At 45.5% G+C, this 16,316-nt stretch overlaps 1 long non-coding RNA gene across 1 annotated transcript; it reads right to left on the minus strand.

Moving 5' to 3' along the window:
• Positions 1-6,819: 6,819 nt before the first annotated feature.
• On the minus strand, positions 6,820-16,316 carry LOC132652423 (uncharacterized). The gene is made up of 3 exons (XR_009589979.1): positions 16,078-16,316; positions 14,842-14,954; positions 6,820-9,818 (listed from the first exon to the last, which is right to left on the minus strand). It is a non-coding gene; the product is annotated as an uncharacterized LOC132652423 (long non-coding RNA).

Here is a 16,316-nt window from a genome sequence, read left to right on the forward strand (position 1 = left end):
CTGTAGCACCCTTAAAGCACTGCAGCTGTGCTTAACGCTGTAGGACCTGCACAAGACGGGGCCTTTCAACATGCCATCATAGCTGGTGGAGGGGTCCAAGAAGCCCCGCCACTCCTGAAGAGTGACAACTAATGCTGCCTGAAGAGGAAATACCATTTTCTACAGTCATATATAGCACTAACTAGACATCATACATTGTATATTACATGTAATATATGATATTATGATAACATAATATGTATTTCTATTATAATTATATAAAATTGTGTTCATATACATTATATAAATGAGTGTATAAACACATATTATATTATACATAATATAATATATATTATATAAATTACTATAAATATAAAATATATGTTTATATTATGTATGATATATTTAATGATATATTCAGTGATATGTACTTATTCAGTTTTATATATATAATTTGAACGATCTCAAGAAAAATATCAAAATTCAACATATGGTTTTTGTAGCTTGTCTGGCACTCACATGTCACCGAGTGGAAAACATCAAGTAAGACTATTGTAAATTGGGGCCTATCTGTACTATACTTAAAATTGGGTTCTTCCTGGATTCTTTGAGACTAAAATGCCTATTCTTCAACAACAACAAAAATGAAGATCCTTATCAAGGACAATGTTTTCCCAGTGGCTAGGAGACCAGGAGTGCACCCTCAGGAATTCTTTTCTTTGTTGTTGAGACAGGTAGGGAGGGGGCTGAGAACAGCTGTGGATTCCCGGGAATGGAATCCTTCATGCCCACGAGCAAGCCAATACAGTCACCTCAAAAGGTAATGAAGGCATAACTTTCCACTTGGTAAGAATGCACATATACTGGAAACCTTGTGAAGAGTATAGTATTGAAAAAAGGATGAGGGGGGCTAGAAAGATGGCTTAGAGCTTAAGAGTAATGGCTCTTCTTTCAGAGGTCCTGAGTTCAACTCCCAGCAGCCATGTGGTGGCTCTCAACTATCTATAGTAAGATCTGGTGCTGTCTTCTGGCATGCAGGTGTCCATGCAGGCAGAACACTATACATAATAAATAAATAAATCCTTTAAAAAAAAAAAAGGAAGAAAAAGAGATGAGGAGAAAGGAAGGGAAGAGATAGGGAGGGGAGTTGGAAGAGGAGAGGAGGGAAGAGAAGAGGAGGGAAGGGGAGAGAGAAGAGGAGGAGAGGGGAAAGCTTTTATAGTAAGTAGATTATATATGAGTATAAAATATAATAATAAAATCCATTGTTTTGTACAGTTAATGTGCACTAATAAAGAGAAAAGTAACCACTGGCTTGTATTCCTTGAGACTGTCACGGTCAGAAAAACCTTGTCAGAGCCAAGAGGGGCCTGAGCAGACATGAGACTCCAGGGCACCAGCCATCCAGAGATGGGGACCTGGAACAGAAAAAGGAGGCAAGAGACTCACTTTACAGGGAAACATAAGGTCCGGGTGGTGAGGGCAACTGACTAAAAATGAAAAAGTCAGCTTGGAAGGCTGACAAGTTGGCCACATTCACAGTCACTTTTGCCACCAAGAGCTGGGAGTGTGTGTGTGACCTCCTCCTATTGCCTTTGAGCTCTGACAATGTACAAATACCAGACAATACAGACAACTGCAGAACATACGTGCGCACACGTGTGCACAACATATTCATGCAAAAAAGGAAAAAGGACAAATTCTATTCTTTAGTTGGGTCCAATAGATATAAAATCATTCTGTTGAATCAGTATGGTAGTTTGCAAATAGTGTACCACTTCGATGATTGTCTCATCATGGACTGATAGCAACCAGCTCATGAGCCAGCACTTTGGGCTACAGGTTGAGTAGCACTAGTCTCAAGGATGGCAGAGCCAGAGCCAGTGGGCACCAGGACCCTGGGTCCTTGAATGGCTGTAAGGATCAGCATTGTTACACATACCACCTCATTGGACCGTCTTCATACGGCATCCGATGAGACTGGGAGCCCAGTGACATGATTAAGACATAACTGTGGTTTTTGAAGTCACTGAGATGTGGGAGTCGCCTGGCCTGAGAAGCAGCATAGAAAAGAAACCTTACCTCCTCCTCTCCTTTAAACCATTTGTGAGCCCTCCTCCCCCAATCTGGCTTCACTCTGACACACTTGCTCAGCTTTCTACTATCTCCACCTTCTCCCGCTCACTGAAACTGCTCTGAGCTGAGGGTGACTGCCTGGGAGTGCTGGGTAACAGTTCAAGAAACACCTCCCTAGGAACATCATTACCCCCTTTAAAAGGGGCACATGGCCGCCACCTACGGTCCTATGCTGCTGATTTTGTGTTAAAGCCTATTAAGTGAGTTCAGGGGCCATTGGTGCAGAACGATGGTTCCGTAGGCTATGAAGGGCATTTCTTTGCTAAGTCAATCAAGCTAGGAGGCCGAAGGCCTTGTGGTCCCCTGAAGAAAGGCCATCCTGAACCACTCACACCTGACTTGTGGCCGCATCCTGACACTTCTTCCTAAGTGCGTCTGGAACATCCACCTGCTTGCTCTCTTCCTCTCAAAGCGCACACTAACACCTGCTGCATTTGCTGGTTTTCCAGTTGCTAAGATCGAATACTTGACAAAAGAACTTACGAAGGAGGGTCTGTTTTGGCCAAGCATCTTGAGGGTGCAGCCCATCACGGCAGGAAATTCGCGGCCCTGGAAGTGTGAGGCAGCTGGTGACATTCCGTCCACAGTCAGGCAGCAGAGAGAGGTGAGCGCTGGTTCTCAGCTCTTTTTCTTTTTTGGTGATTCCAAGACCTCAGCCCACAGGATGGTGTTGCCTGCATTTAGGAAGGACTTGATGGCACTCGTGCCTTTACTCTCAGCACTCAGGAGGCAGAGGAAGGCACATTGCTGAGTTTGAGGCCATCCTAGTCTATCATAACAAGTTCCAGGCCAGCAGGGTTATAGTGTGAGGCCTTATAATAATGATTGTTGTGGTAAATAAAAGGTATTGGGCTATTAACGTTTATTAGCCCTATAATTATTACAGCGATATTATTTAATGCACTATCACAATCAAATAAAGACACAGACACCTGTTACATTTTTATTTCACCTTGGGCTGGCAGATAATTCCACCTACACTATCTCATATCTCCCAGCCTGCATCCCATTCCATCTGCTTTAATCATTCCTATCTGGGCTTCCTTCCATCCATAATCCCAAGATACTTGCATGTATTCTTCATCTGGACCTTTCCATGTCATTATCAGAGTCCTTCCTTCCAGCCCACATGGTTCTGTTTCCCTGCTAACCCATCGAGGCTTCCTCCTTCCTTCTTCTCTTCCTCTCTCTCCCTTTTCCAAGATCCTCTCTGTCCCCAAAAGTCTTTGAACCTTGGCCATACCTCCCCATCCACCTTGCCCAGATATGTCTGCATTTTATTGGTTAAACAGAGACAAAGTTTACATCATTTGGGATTCGTGAGTAAACAGGCCAGAGGGGGCAAAGCAATTAACATAAAATAGAAAGTACCACACCAACAGGTGATGATGATGATGATGATGATGATGGTGATGGTGGTGGTGGTGGTTTTCCCCACATCAGTTAAACCAATCTAAAATCTCCCTCACAAACAACCCCAAGGACAGCTTCCTAGATTCCAGGTTCCATCCAGTTGACAATCAAAATTAGCCATTACATATGGTAACCTTCAAAGCACTTTGTTTTAAGTTGAAACAGCTTTCTACAAGCTCCTCAGTGCTCCTCCCATTGGTTGCAAGCAAGCATGTGAGTGCTAGGAGCTGAGCCCTGGGTCCTCTGGAGAGCATTAAGTACTCTTAACAGCTGAGCCATCTCTCCAGCCCCTTGTTTTCACTTTTTAAAAAGCATTATTCCCTGGAGGAACAAAGCATGTCAGTGGACCTCAAGAATCATCAGACCAGGGTGAAATCCTTTGTTTCTGAAATTTGGGTCTACATGGTGCTGGCCTCTCATTTGCCAACATCCGTCAAGCACCTACTGTGTGCTGGGCACTGGATTAGAAGCTGATGATGCACTAGGGAATACAGTAGGCTTTTCCTACTGCCTAAGGCAGAACTGCACAGTTCTGCAAAGTTACATTGTGTTTCAGGAAACCAGAGATTGTGTGTTTGAATACTGTTTGCAACAAAAAGACAAATAGCTTACAAGGAGGGAAGATTAATTTGAGTCCATGACTTCAGACCATGACCACTCATCCATGTTTCTTTGGGCCTGTGCCAGATAGAATTTCATGGTAAGAGACTGTGGCCTGTAAAGTCTGTAAAGTAAAGTCTTGCTTGCCTAGTGACCTCACAGGCAGCCTGATATCACAGCATAACGAGGTAGTCATCTGTTTGTGCTGAGCCTTGCATGCTCACACCTCTTGCGATGCAATTTGAGGCCAAGCAGAGCCCATGTCATTTTGTATAGAACATAATGCTCAATGACTCTAACAGCCGACTAGGCTGTTGGTTCGTGTACTTCCTTTTCTATACATTTTACTCTTGTTCTATAGTGAGCTCCTTCTACTTAGACACTATAAGCCAGATGATGTACAATGCTGTAAGCAACCGCATACATCTCGTGTCTGCCACGCCTCTGAGCACCGTTAAGTGGCTGACCTATTCCAGCTAGTTCCTTGTGAATATACTTGACACACAATGAAATCAGCTGTGTGTCTTTGTTAGGTTTCTATTGCTAAGATAAAACACCACAATCAAAAGCCACGTGGGGATTAGAGATTATCTGGCTTATGGGTTACAGTCTCCTATGGAGGAAGCCAAGGCAGAAAGAAACTCAAAGCAGAAACCTGGAGGCAGGAACTTTTCAGCAGCGGCCATGGAGGAACACTGCTTACTGGCTTGCTCTTCTAGCAAGCTCAGCTTGCTTTCTTATGCCAGGACCACCTCCCTAGAGGAGGACTGTTTACAGTAGGCTGGCTCCTCCTGCATCAATGACTAATCAAGAAAATACCCCACAGGCTTGTCTACAGGCCAATCTGACACAGCATTTTCCCAATTTCAAGTTTCCTCTTTCCAAATGTCTCCGGCTTGTGTCAGCTTGCCTATGACTAACCAACACTCCATTTGCTCAGGAGGTGTTCTCGTCAATAACTGACACATGACCCTATCACAAGCAATAGAACTGTGCTGTTTGTAAAGGCTGGAACATCCCCAATCAAGGTGGTGTCAGTGCAATGCCTCCTGAGAACTGCTGGGAACTCCCGCCTTGCTTCTTGCGAGACTCTGGTGGCAGTCCTTAATTTGAAGCTATGGTAAAGCTCCAGTCTTTGCCATTATGTAGCATGTGTCCCCATGTGTCTATGTTTGATGGTTTCTCACAGCTGTCTTCTTCTAAAGCCACCAGTAATACTGGATTAAGGGTTCATCCTTGTCCAGAGTGATCTAATCTTAACTAATTACATCTACACTCACCCTACTTCCAAGTAAGGTCACATTCAAAAGTCCCAGAGGCCAACACATTACTGTCTTTACTTATTTGTTCGTTTATTTTGGGTTTTTGAGACAGGGTTACTCTGTGTAGCCTTGGCTGTCCTGGACTCACTCTGTAGACCAGACGGGGAACTCATAGAGATCTACAGGCTTCTACCTCCTGTAATGGAAATTTTGGTTTCTTTGAAAATTCATTTATGTTATGTAAATATGTTTTTGCTTTAATCCCAAGTGTGGGATTTTAGTTGGGCTATAGTTTGTCCACAGCTGTGTGGGGCATGGCTTTTGCCATCTAGTGATGGCCTTCCAGGTGTGGCATGGAGAGGAGTGTGGTCTAGGACTCTGAGGATATAGATTAGAGATCAGAGAGAGTGTGGTGTGGCATGCAGGTCTGGCAAGTGTCGAGTAGCAGTTTGAAGAGACCAGAGAGATTGACAGTGTGGCACTTTGGAGCAGACAAACAGACAGAAACGCTTCGGGGCGCATTGGTGTGAAGAAGACTGGCGGGTGGGGCTGCAGTTGATGGAGATTGATTTAGAGCCCTAAAAGAACCCCTTGACCCTGACTAGCTGGGAGAAGTAAAGGGGTTCTTTCGCCCTACTAAACTTCTCTCTCCTATGTAGGGTTGGGAGGTTGAGGCCTAAATACTCCAAATAAAGTTTTAAAAAAAGAGCATTGTAACCTCCCAAGTGCTGGGATTAAAGGTATGGGCCACCACCGGTTTACTGTGTCTTTTTGGGGGGCAGCAGTTGGCCATAATTCAACTCACCTGGAATGCATTGCCTGGAAGCAGTCATGTATTGAATGTCATGCAACTACAGATGTGAATGCTGTTTGTAAGAAAACATTCAAAGGAGAACAAACAGTAAGACTTGTTAACAGAGGTTGGCTAAAGGTGGAGGTGTCCAGGGAAATTTCTCTGAGGGAGACACAGAAGCAAGACAAGGGACAAACACAGAAGGGCTGAAAGTTTGGGAGTGACACATACGGGACTCACCACAGAGAGCAACCGAGGAAATGAGAGAAGAAATGACCTCTCTGATGTCAGATCAGTAATTCAAGTGTCCCCAAACAGTGTGTGTGAAGGAAAATCCAGCGACTGCACTGGGTCTTATCAAGGAAGAGAAGCTGTGGATTGTTTTCCAGTTCTGTTATTTAAATAGTTGTTTGTTTAGACTTTTATGTGTTTGGGAAGGGGAAAGAGGAAAAAGGGAGAAGGAGGAAATGGAGGTCTGTTTAGTCTTTGTAGGGCCATGTCCAGAGAAGCAAGATCTCATCTGTGTCTTCTTTCCTGTGGGATTTAGTAGCCTCTAAAGAGACAAGTACAATGTAGAATGTTTGGAAACTTTTGTTTACAATGTCTGTGAATTAGTGAGCCTCCATTAGAACACAGTGTTCAGTCAGTGGCTGCTGGGGTCCCTGTGACCTTTAGCATGATACATTTTATTTTGTTTTCATTTTTATTTTATTTTTTATTAATTACAATTTATTCACTTTGTATCCCAGCTGTAGCCCCCTCCCTTGATCCCTCTCAGTCGCACCCTCCTTTCCTCTCCTCCTCCCTTCCCCTCCCCAAGTCCACGGACAGAGGCAGTCCTCCTCCCCTTCCATCTGACCCTAGCCGATCAGGTCTCATCAGGACTGGCTGCATTGTCTTCCTCTGTGGCCTGCTAAGGCTGTTCCCCCTTCAGGGGGAGGTGATCAAAGAGCCAGCCACTGAGTTCATGTCAGAGACAGCCCCTGTTCCTCTTACTAGGGAACCTACTTAGACACTGAGCTGCCTTGGGCTACATCTGTGCAGGGTATCTCCATTCATGGCCCTTGGTTGGAATATCAGTCTCAGAAAAGATTCCTGGGCCTAGATTTTTTGGTTCTGTTGCTCTCCTTGTGGCGCTCCTGTCCCCTCTAGGTCTTTCTATCTCCCCCTTCTTTCATAAGATTCCCTGCACTCTGCCCGAAGTTTGGCTATGAGTTTCAGCATCTGTTTTGATACCCTGCTGAGTAGAGTCTTTCAGAGGCCCTCTGTGGTAGGCTCCTGTCCTGTTTTCTGTTTTCTCCTTCTCCCAATGTCTGTCCTGTTTGCCTTTCTGACTGAGGATTGATCATCTTACTCCTTCTTGCTTAGCTTCTTTAGGTGTATAGATTTTAATATGATTATCCTATATTATATGTCTAATATCCACTTACAAGTGAGTATATACCATGTGTGTCTTTCTGCTTCTGGGATACCTCACTTTTCTAGTTCCCACCATCTGCATGGAAATTTCATGGTTTCCTTGTTTTTAATTGCTGAGTAGTAGTCCATTGTGTGAATGTACCATAATTTCTGTATCCATCCCTCCGTCGAGGGACATCTGGGTTGTTTCCAGATTCTGGCTATTACAAATGAAGTTGCTACAAACATGGTTGAGCAAATGTCCTTGTTGTGTACTTGAGCATATTTTGGATATATGCCTAGGAGTGGAATACCTGGATCTTGAGATAGCACTATTTCTAATTTTCTGAGAAAACAGCAGATTGATTTCCAAAGTGGCTGTACAAGTTTACATTCCCACCAGCAATGGAGGAGGGTTCCCTTTTTTCCACATCCTCTCCAGCATGTGTTGTCACTTGAGTTTTTGATCTTAGCCATTCTGATGGGTGTAAGGTGAAATCTCAGGGTCATTTTGATTTGCATTTCCCTGATGACTAAGGACACTGAGCATTTCTTTAAGTGTTTCTCTGTCATTCAATATTCCTCTACAGAGAGTTCTCTGTTTAGTTCTGTACCTCAATTCTCTGTAATTGGATTACTTGATTTGTTGTTGTTTAACTTCTTGAGTTCTTTATATATTTTGGATATTAGCCCTCTGTCAAATATAGGGTTGGTGAAGATCCTTTTCCAGTCTGTAGGCTGTCCTTTTGTTCTGATGACAGTGTCCTTTGCTTTACAGAAGCTTTATAGTGTGCTTTTGGATCTGCTTACTCCATTACAAAAAAAAAAAAAAAAAAAATCCTACAGAGGTATCTCAGCAGTTAAGGAATCCCAGTTTGACTCCCAGCACCCACATGGGAGCTAACAAATGTCTGTAACTCCAGTTACAGGCTTTGTGACGCTGACTTCTGACCTCTGAGGGAACCAGGTTCACAAGTGGTATACAGACATATATGCATGCAAAATACCCACACACGTAATATAACATATATGTGTGTGTGTGTGTATGTATATTTTAAGTCTCCAGACTATTTTAAAGTGATTTAAGAGCCCTGGGCAGGTTGTGCAGTGGCGAGGTGTGGTGGGAAGTGGCCCTCCCTTTTCAGGGACAATGTGTCCCACCTTACGCCGGATGGTGGCATTTCATAGCTCAGCCTCCCAGTGTCACCCACTGGCCTCCATTTCCCATGTCGTCTGAGGTCAGAGAGACCCACGCCAACAAAGGTGGCTCCACCGTCCCTCAGGAAGCTACCCTGTGAGAAGGGTCTGCCGCCCAGTGCACATCCCGAGGCGCTGTCTGTCGCCCGGCCAGGGCTGCTTCCGGACCGGCATCCAGGTCTGCTGCGGGGCCAGGTGCTGTTGGCCAGCTTGCCTTCTCATCACATTTTCCAGGAAGGGGTGGCCAGGGACCCTGGTAGGTGGGGACGTTGTTGGCGATGAATGTCGGGTATTTTGAGCAGGAGCCAAGGTATTGTGTGTGTCAGGGGTTCTGGAAGCCCACCTCCGCCAAGGGGGACATGCGCAAGGACTGCCCCACCAGCCTCTGGTGGGTGTTTTGGCATTTGTCAGGGTACGTGGGAACAGCACGGTTATCAACCCAAATTCAAGTCTTTAATCTCTTCATATCGTTAAGCAAACAGAGCGGAACTGAAAATGGACTTGATGAGGCAGAAAGGGTGCTCTTTAACCCTTTGTTTTTGTGTGTGCATGCATCTCTCTCTCTGGCGCTATGTGGGCACGCGCGTGCGCTCTTGGTATGCAGGGGTGACGAGATGAGCATCAGGTGCCTTCCCCATTCACTCTCTACCTTATTTTTTTCAAGACTCAAAATGTCACCTGGACTTTGACTCAGCTAGGTCCAGCCAGCAAGCCTCAGTGCTATTCCTGTCTCCGCTCCTCAGTGCTGGGGTTACAGGTACACACGCGTTCGCCTGGCATTTTATACTCTAGTGCTGGAACTCGGATCCTCAGGCTTAGGCAGCAAGCACTTGGAGCCCTTCCTCGGCTGCTTTATCCAGGGGTTGGGTTAGATGCCAACAGAGAGGCTCTTCCTTTCTGTGGAGCACATGAGTTTTGCTCTTCACCGAGGCAAAGGTTGTCTAGCTTCAGCCAAAAGAAAATAATCAAGTAGGGTTTCTAGCGGTTTACAGAACTGCCCACTGTGGTCTGGCTTCTTCCTCTCAGAACTTGCCTTTGTCCTGAGAAAGCCCAGAACAAAAGAGGGAGGAAATGGCAAAATCAGAATGGGCAACCTTTGATCAGCTGGCTGAGAAGTTTCCTAGCACCATCCAGGCCCTCCACCCCCAGAGCACTCTTAGGTTAGCAGATTGCAGCTTGTTCCCATCTGGACGGTTCTGCGAGGCAGACTCCGGCCGCTGTGCGTGTGTCTATTGCAGAAGCTACTGCAGCCGCCAGCAGGATACCGGCAAACAAAACCAGGCTCACAGTCATCGTGACAAACTTGAGGCTTGTGGTATTTGGGAGACTGACTGGTCTACATGGGGCTGAGGGAGCAGCACCAGGAGAAACTACAGACCTGGCTCACCACCTTGGCAAAACCAGGAAGCTGGAATTTCAGAAAAGCCTTTGTGGGGATGCTAGACTTGACAAATGGAAAACTCAGAATTCTCAACACAGGCTGGCCGGTCAAGTATACTCAACATTCTCAATACGGCATGTGGTACAATTACGCCTTAAAAGCACTTGTTCTTCTCTGCACGCTGTTGCTGAGACTGACTGGCACAGCAAGAAAATATACTGAAATATATACTGTTATGAAAAACAGTATAAAAATTTGCTCAAACAATTTAAGCTCTAGCTATTATATTGTTATGGACTGAATGTGGCTACTTCGAAGTTCCCATTAAAACACGTGTGTGTGTGTGTGTGTGTGTGTGTGTGTGTGTGTGTGTGTTGGCCTTCTGTTAGGTAATAAGGGTTCTCCATTAGGTAGGAGGAGAGATCTTATGAAAAGTTCTGGAGGCAGTGGGGTTTGCTCTTTTCTGCTCTCCTGCCATGGGAAGGCACAGCATTTACCACCATCCCACCTCTGACACTGGCTTTTTGCTTCATGAGGACACAGGCTTGGCCTGTTATCATCAATATGACAATTAAAGTCACAAGTAGTGGTGAAAAGTAAAAAAAAGTAAATTTATCCAAAATGGCCATAGAAGGAGGAGACACCAATGAGGTTTGCCGACCTCCCCGAAGTCCACCCCTGGGCCCCTGACATGAGGTTTAGATTTAAAGAGAGGGCAAGAAGTACCCATCACTAAACGATCCTGGTCAGCCCTGCCCACTGCCACCTGTCCTTGTTTCAGCATCTGTCTGTCTTGCAAGTTGGTCCAACAAGTCGTCAGAACTGTGTGAATTTCCTTGACAGACAAGATCCTCCTCTAGCTATGACTAGGATTCATCCTCTTCCTTTCCCAGTGTACAATTCCCAGGGGAACTGCAGTTCCTTGGTGCATATTGTCTCAAGAGCCAGACAGCCAGAGGCAAACAATGCCAGCACCTTGATCTCAACACTTCCGGCCTCCAGAGCTCAGTGAATAGATTTCTGCTCTTCATAAAGAAATCTCAGACTGTGGCTCCTATGATCTAGCAATCTCACTGGGGGGTGCAGCTCCAGAGGACTGTCAAGGAGACTCAGTATGTCAGGGAGATATGTGCGTTCCCACACGAGTGGCAGCATGGCTCACATCAGTAGATACATGGAAACAGCAGATGTCCAGACAAAGAAAATGTGGTATTACAGGCACAGTGGAATATTATGTAACACTTAAAAGGTTGGGAATCATGCCTCCCTTAAAATGGATGGACTCAGAAGATAGTTTGTGAAGTGAAGAAAGCCACAGAACAAACACCATGAGATGATCTAACTGTATGTGGAATCCACATACTTGGGGCAGGCAGGATGGGTCAGTGAGTGAAAGAGCTTGCAGTGCAACTCTAATAGCTGAGTCCAATTTCTGCAACCCACTTAGAAAGCTGGATGCAATGGTGCACATTTGTCATGCCAGCACTTCTACAGAGAGATAGAAGATGGAGACAGGAGAATTGGTCTGGAGTTCCTAGACAGTGGGGAGAGAGAGAGAGAAAGAAAGAGAGGGAGAGACAGAGAAAGAAGAAAGAAGAAATAAATAAGTTTAAAGAAAAAAGTCAGGACTGGAGAGCTAGTCCTGAGCTTAAGAGCACTGGCCGCTCCTCCAGAGGACTAGGGTTCAATTCCCAGCACCCACATAGAGCACACTACTGTAACTCCAGTTCCCGAGATCTGATGTCCTCTTCTGGCTTCCTCAGGCACAAGGCCTGTGCATGTTTGGAACACAGACAAGAAAGCAAAGCACCCACACATTAAAAAAAATTAAATTAAATTAAATTGAAATGGGGGAAAAAAAGAAGACATTAAACTCCTTAAAGCAGAGTGGAATGTCACTGTCGGGCTGGAAGTCAACAAGCACACGTCAGTTGGACAGGAGGGATAGGTTTAAAGGATCTATTATGCAGCACAGTGACTAATCCCAGTGACTAACAGGACGCTGTGTGCGTGAAAGCAGACTGAGTGGATTACGAGTGTTCTAACCGCAGAGACAGCTTTGTGGACCAGCTCACCTGTTAATCAGCTGTATCTGCCCATTCGTTGTGCATACTTACTTCAAAACATCTCGTCAAATGTCATAAAGATATGTCATTTTGCCAATTTAAAAGACAAACCATCGGGGTGGAAAAATCGACATTTTTCTTCTTTAACTGAAAGTCAAATTTAACCTGACCTCCTGTATTTTTTTCTGACAATCCTAATCCGAGATGCTTCCAGAAACTTCTACAGAGGGTGGAAGTGAAAGGGACTCAAGCTAATGCTCTTTCCTGTAAAGTTTACATTTAACTCGGGGTGGGGGAGCTCACTGTTGAAACTGCTGTTTATTTTACTTTCTTTCTAGTTTTGCGGTGCTGGTTCCCCATGTTCCATCACTGTTTGCTCCATCTGTGAGGCTGGAAACCTCAAGACACTTACTGCGCAGGCCACCTCCCCAAACACATTTTATGCAGTCAACCCAAGTGGCTAATTGTCGCCAACCCAACCTCACACAAAGAAGCCATGTTGTGCTCTAATAATTACCCCTCCGGGTCTCTTTAGCTCAGTGGCAACCCAGTGGCTCACTGCAGAAGCATGGCCGCAGCCCACACAGCCCACAGGGCGCAGAATAGTTCACCCAGTGAACAGCTCAGCTTTTCTGCCCTTCTGCCCCCTTGATCTCTGCACCTGGCCATGAGGAGAAACACCCAAGCAGCAACTATCTCCTGTCATTTCCTCATTCCTCCATGTAGAGTATTTCCCTGAACCTGTTTGTCTGTGACCTGGGCCAGTATTTTGGTGTGGGAAGTAATTTTTCTTCCGCTGAGATGAAACCCACATAAAATTAATCACCTCTGAGTGAGCAAGTCAGCCCAGCATAACTTCTTGTCCCTGCCACCACTCTGTTGTTCTATCCCTTCATAAATCTCCTCAGCCATTAAGCAGTCGATCCCCAGCAATGTGTGCCCCATGTCTGCAAAGACGACGCGTGTTGGCCCTGTGGATCTGAAGTGAGAGCAGTGAGGGGAAAGGAACTTTGAAGTCTTGGGATAAATCAATGACATCTCTTGTTGATTTATAGCATTGAAGGCTGTGCAACCAAAAAGCTCCAGAAAGATAGGTGACAGGTTTCCTTGATTTACAGAGGACACACGGCATGGCAGAACTTGCCAGGGACAGTGCTCTGAGCTGTGACGACAGTGGCAAGCAGGAGACAGTATGCCATAGGATGTGAACTTGCTCCTGGAGCACATTCTTGGGGAATATAATAAGAGAAGAGGCATCAAAAAGCCACTCTTAATTGGCCTTGAGTTTCTGGGGTCAGAAGAAGCAAATGAGTCAGTCTGGGGAGGGGCCCATCCCTTTCCCTGTCCCGTGAGCGCCTTGAGGTTTCCTGCCTTGCAGATGAAGTCAATTTCTTCTTAATGGAACCCTTGACTTTCTTCTAACAACAGAAGCCAACTTTCCTTACTGTGTATAAAACCTGGTACCACCACATATTTTAGAGACCGCTGTCACTTCCTGTAGTGCCCTGCTTAAAGCCATTTCCCTATTATCCCATTGGTTACAGCTTCTTGTATTCTTTTCCTGCCAACAGGGATCATCATAAAGCCAGCAGCTTCTGGGGTGGGAACAGGCCTGCACGGCCAACCCTGCTTTGTCCAAGACTTGGAAGCAAACTGTGGAGAATTGGGGTGCAGAGGGAAGGCTGTCTAATCAGAAAGCTGTGAGCTCCTGCCTTAGAAATTTAGGTTGCTCTCTTAATGAAGAGAACTCAGAAACTGGTCTGTAGTTTTACTTCTATGTAAGTCCAGGCCTGCTTGGTACGCCAAAATGTTAATGTTACTTTTACAAAATTGTGTGTCTCTTTCAGTTTCCCTCTTAACCCAACATTCACACAATTGAGACTCTTTTATAACTGTTATTAATAAGCTTCACATCACAAGAACTGAGCAGTTATTACTCTGTTCTTACCCGCCTAAGCTAATCTGGATTCCTTCCAGCATACATCCTAGAGATACTTGCACTTTGTAGCTTTCTCTGTTCCAGCCGAATCTTCCTCCTCTCTCCATGTTACCTGGACCTCTCCCAGGGTTGAATCCCCTGCTTTCTCTTCTCATTCCTCCTTGCCTGACTGGCAGGAAGTCCAGCCCTATTATCCTCCCTGCTCAGTGATTGGCTACAAGCTGCTTTATTGGCATATCAGGGGACAGCTGGAGAGCAGTGTTCACACAACACTGAAACAGGAGATTCTCAGAACAAGGATTGCAGTGAGATATGGGGGGATGGGGGTGGACGGAAATCAACGTTTGAATTACACAATAACTTTATGCCTACAGAGATACATTGCAAGAGATGTATAGAACAAAACAAAACAAAAAAACAAGAGGCTGGTGTCATTCTTCATTGAGCAGATAAAGGTGCAGGCCCCATAGTGGGAGACACGAGGAGACATCTGGTCTATAGATGTCATGGATAAGGTGCTTCACCCACGTTCCATCACCCAAGTGCAACAGCCCTGATATCTTATGATTCATGGGCTTTCTTCCTGGGGTGGGAATTGACCATGATGGAGTTTGAGATGCATCCACCAGACCCTGACAACAAGAGTTTCCCCGATGTGCACTCACCATGAGACTCACCATGCTATCCACTCTGCCGAGGCCCGTGGACACTTTGCTTGGGTATCAGTGAAGACGACGGCATTCACATAGAGGCTCTGAACAAATGTATCTTTACTGGGCAGCTGCAAAGCCTAACACAAGTGTACAAAGATATAGTTGGGGTAATAAATAAAGATGGAGTGATCTCAGGGGGAGGGGCTTGAAGGTGAGTGTGGGACTAGCCTTTTGATCCTGTGACATGAAGAGGTCACCCAAAAAGTTCATGGTTGATAAACACATAATTGAGGTTTTAAAAATCAGGGCAGGGAGAGTCTCACAATGTCTTTTTTTTAAAAAAAAAAAAATTATTTATTTATTTATTTATTTATTTATTTTGTATACAGTATTCTGCCTGCAGGTGTGCCAGCAGGGCAGAAGGTACCAGATCTCATTATAGATGGTTGTGAGCCACTATGTGGATGCTAGGAATTGAACTCAGGACCTCTGAAAGAGCAGCCTATGCTCTTAACCTCTGAGCCATCGCTCCAGCCCCTGTTTCATCCTGCCTTGAGCGCATTTTTGTTAGGTCATGTTCACAGTCTTCCTCAGCATCACCCAACACACAGGCTGCAGGCTGAGCTGCCCTGGAGAGGTGAGGAGCCTGCCAGAATAATGTCACTACCTTTTCAGTCTGCAACTTTAACTTTTCTGAAACAAGCTTATTCACAATAGTCCAGGCTGACCTCAGATTCAGTACATAGCCCAGGATGGCCTCAAGTTTGTGGGAATCCCCAAGACTCAGCCTCCGAAGTGCTGGGATTACAGGCATGAATCAGCATTTCTGCCTTAGTGAAACTTTTAAAAAGCAAAATGGTGAGTGCTGCACTAGCTCCCCTTGTTTCCTGTTTTGAATCAGGTTGTGGAAGGTGTATATTTCACGCCGCACAACAGGTGTGGTACAGGAAATTTGTTGCAGAAAGGACAGGGAGAGAGGGAGAGAGGGAGAGGAGTTAGAGTCTGAGTGAGCCATGAGAGAGATAGTGTGGGAGACAGACAGGCAGAGGGACAGACAGACAGAGAATACAAAGGAAGATGGCGGGGCACTGCTTTGTCTGGTGGGTGGCAGGTATGATGTCACGTTGCTAAGCAACCTAGAGGCAGACTAGCGGGGCTGTTTATAAGCTAACAGTATGTATGTGTATACATGTGTATACGTGAGCCTGAATGTCTGCAGGGTGAATGGTCAGAGACAGCAGGAAGTAAATGGAGACTCACCTTTGCCTGGCCCTTTCATAGCGGGTGGGCAGAAAAGGAGAACAAAGCAAGGGAGGAGCATAGAGGTTTTGCCCTTGCTTCCCGGAGTAGCCTTGCTTTCATTTCAAGATCGTCCAAAGAGCCTTCTGGCTCCCCAGACTGGTTAGATGAGAATAGTGGCTTCAGAGAGGGTAAAGCAACATTCCTGGGCAGGGCTAGGGTGAGGCTTCAGCGGAAGGAAGCAATGGAGAAGGCATTGT

Source organism: Meriones unguiculatus, chromosome 2 (genome assembly GCF_030254825.1).
Source record: "Meriones unguiculatus strain TT.TT164.6M chromosome 2, Bangor_MerUng_6.1, whole genome shotgun sequence".
NCBI lineage: Eukaryota > Metazoa > Chordata > Mammalia > Rodentia > Muridae > Meriones > Meriones unguiculatus.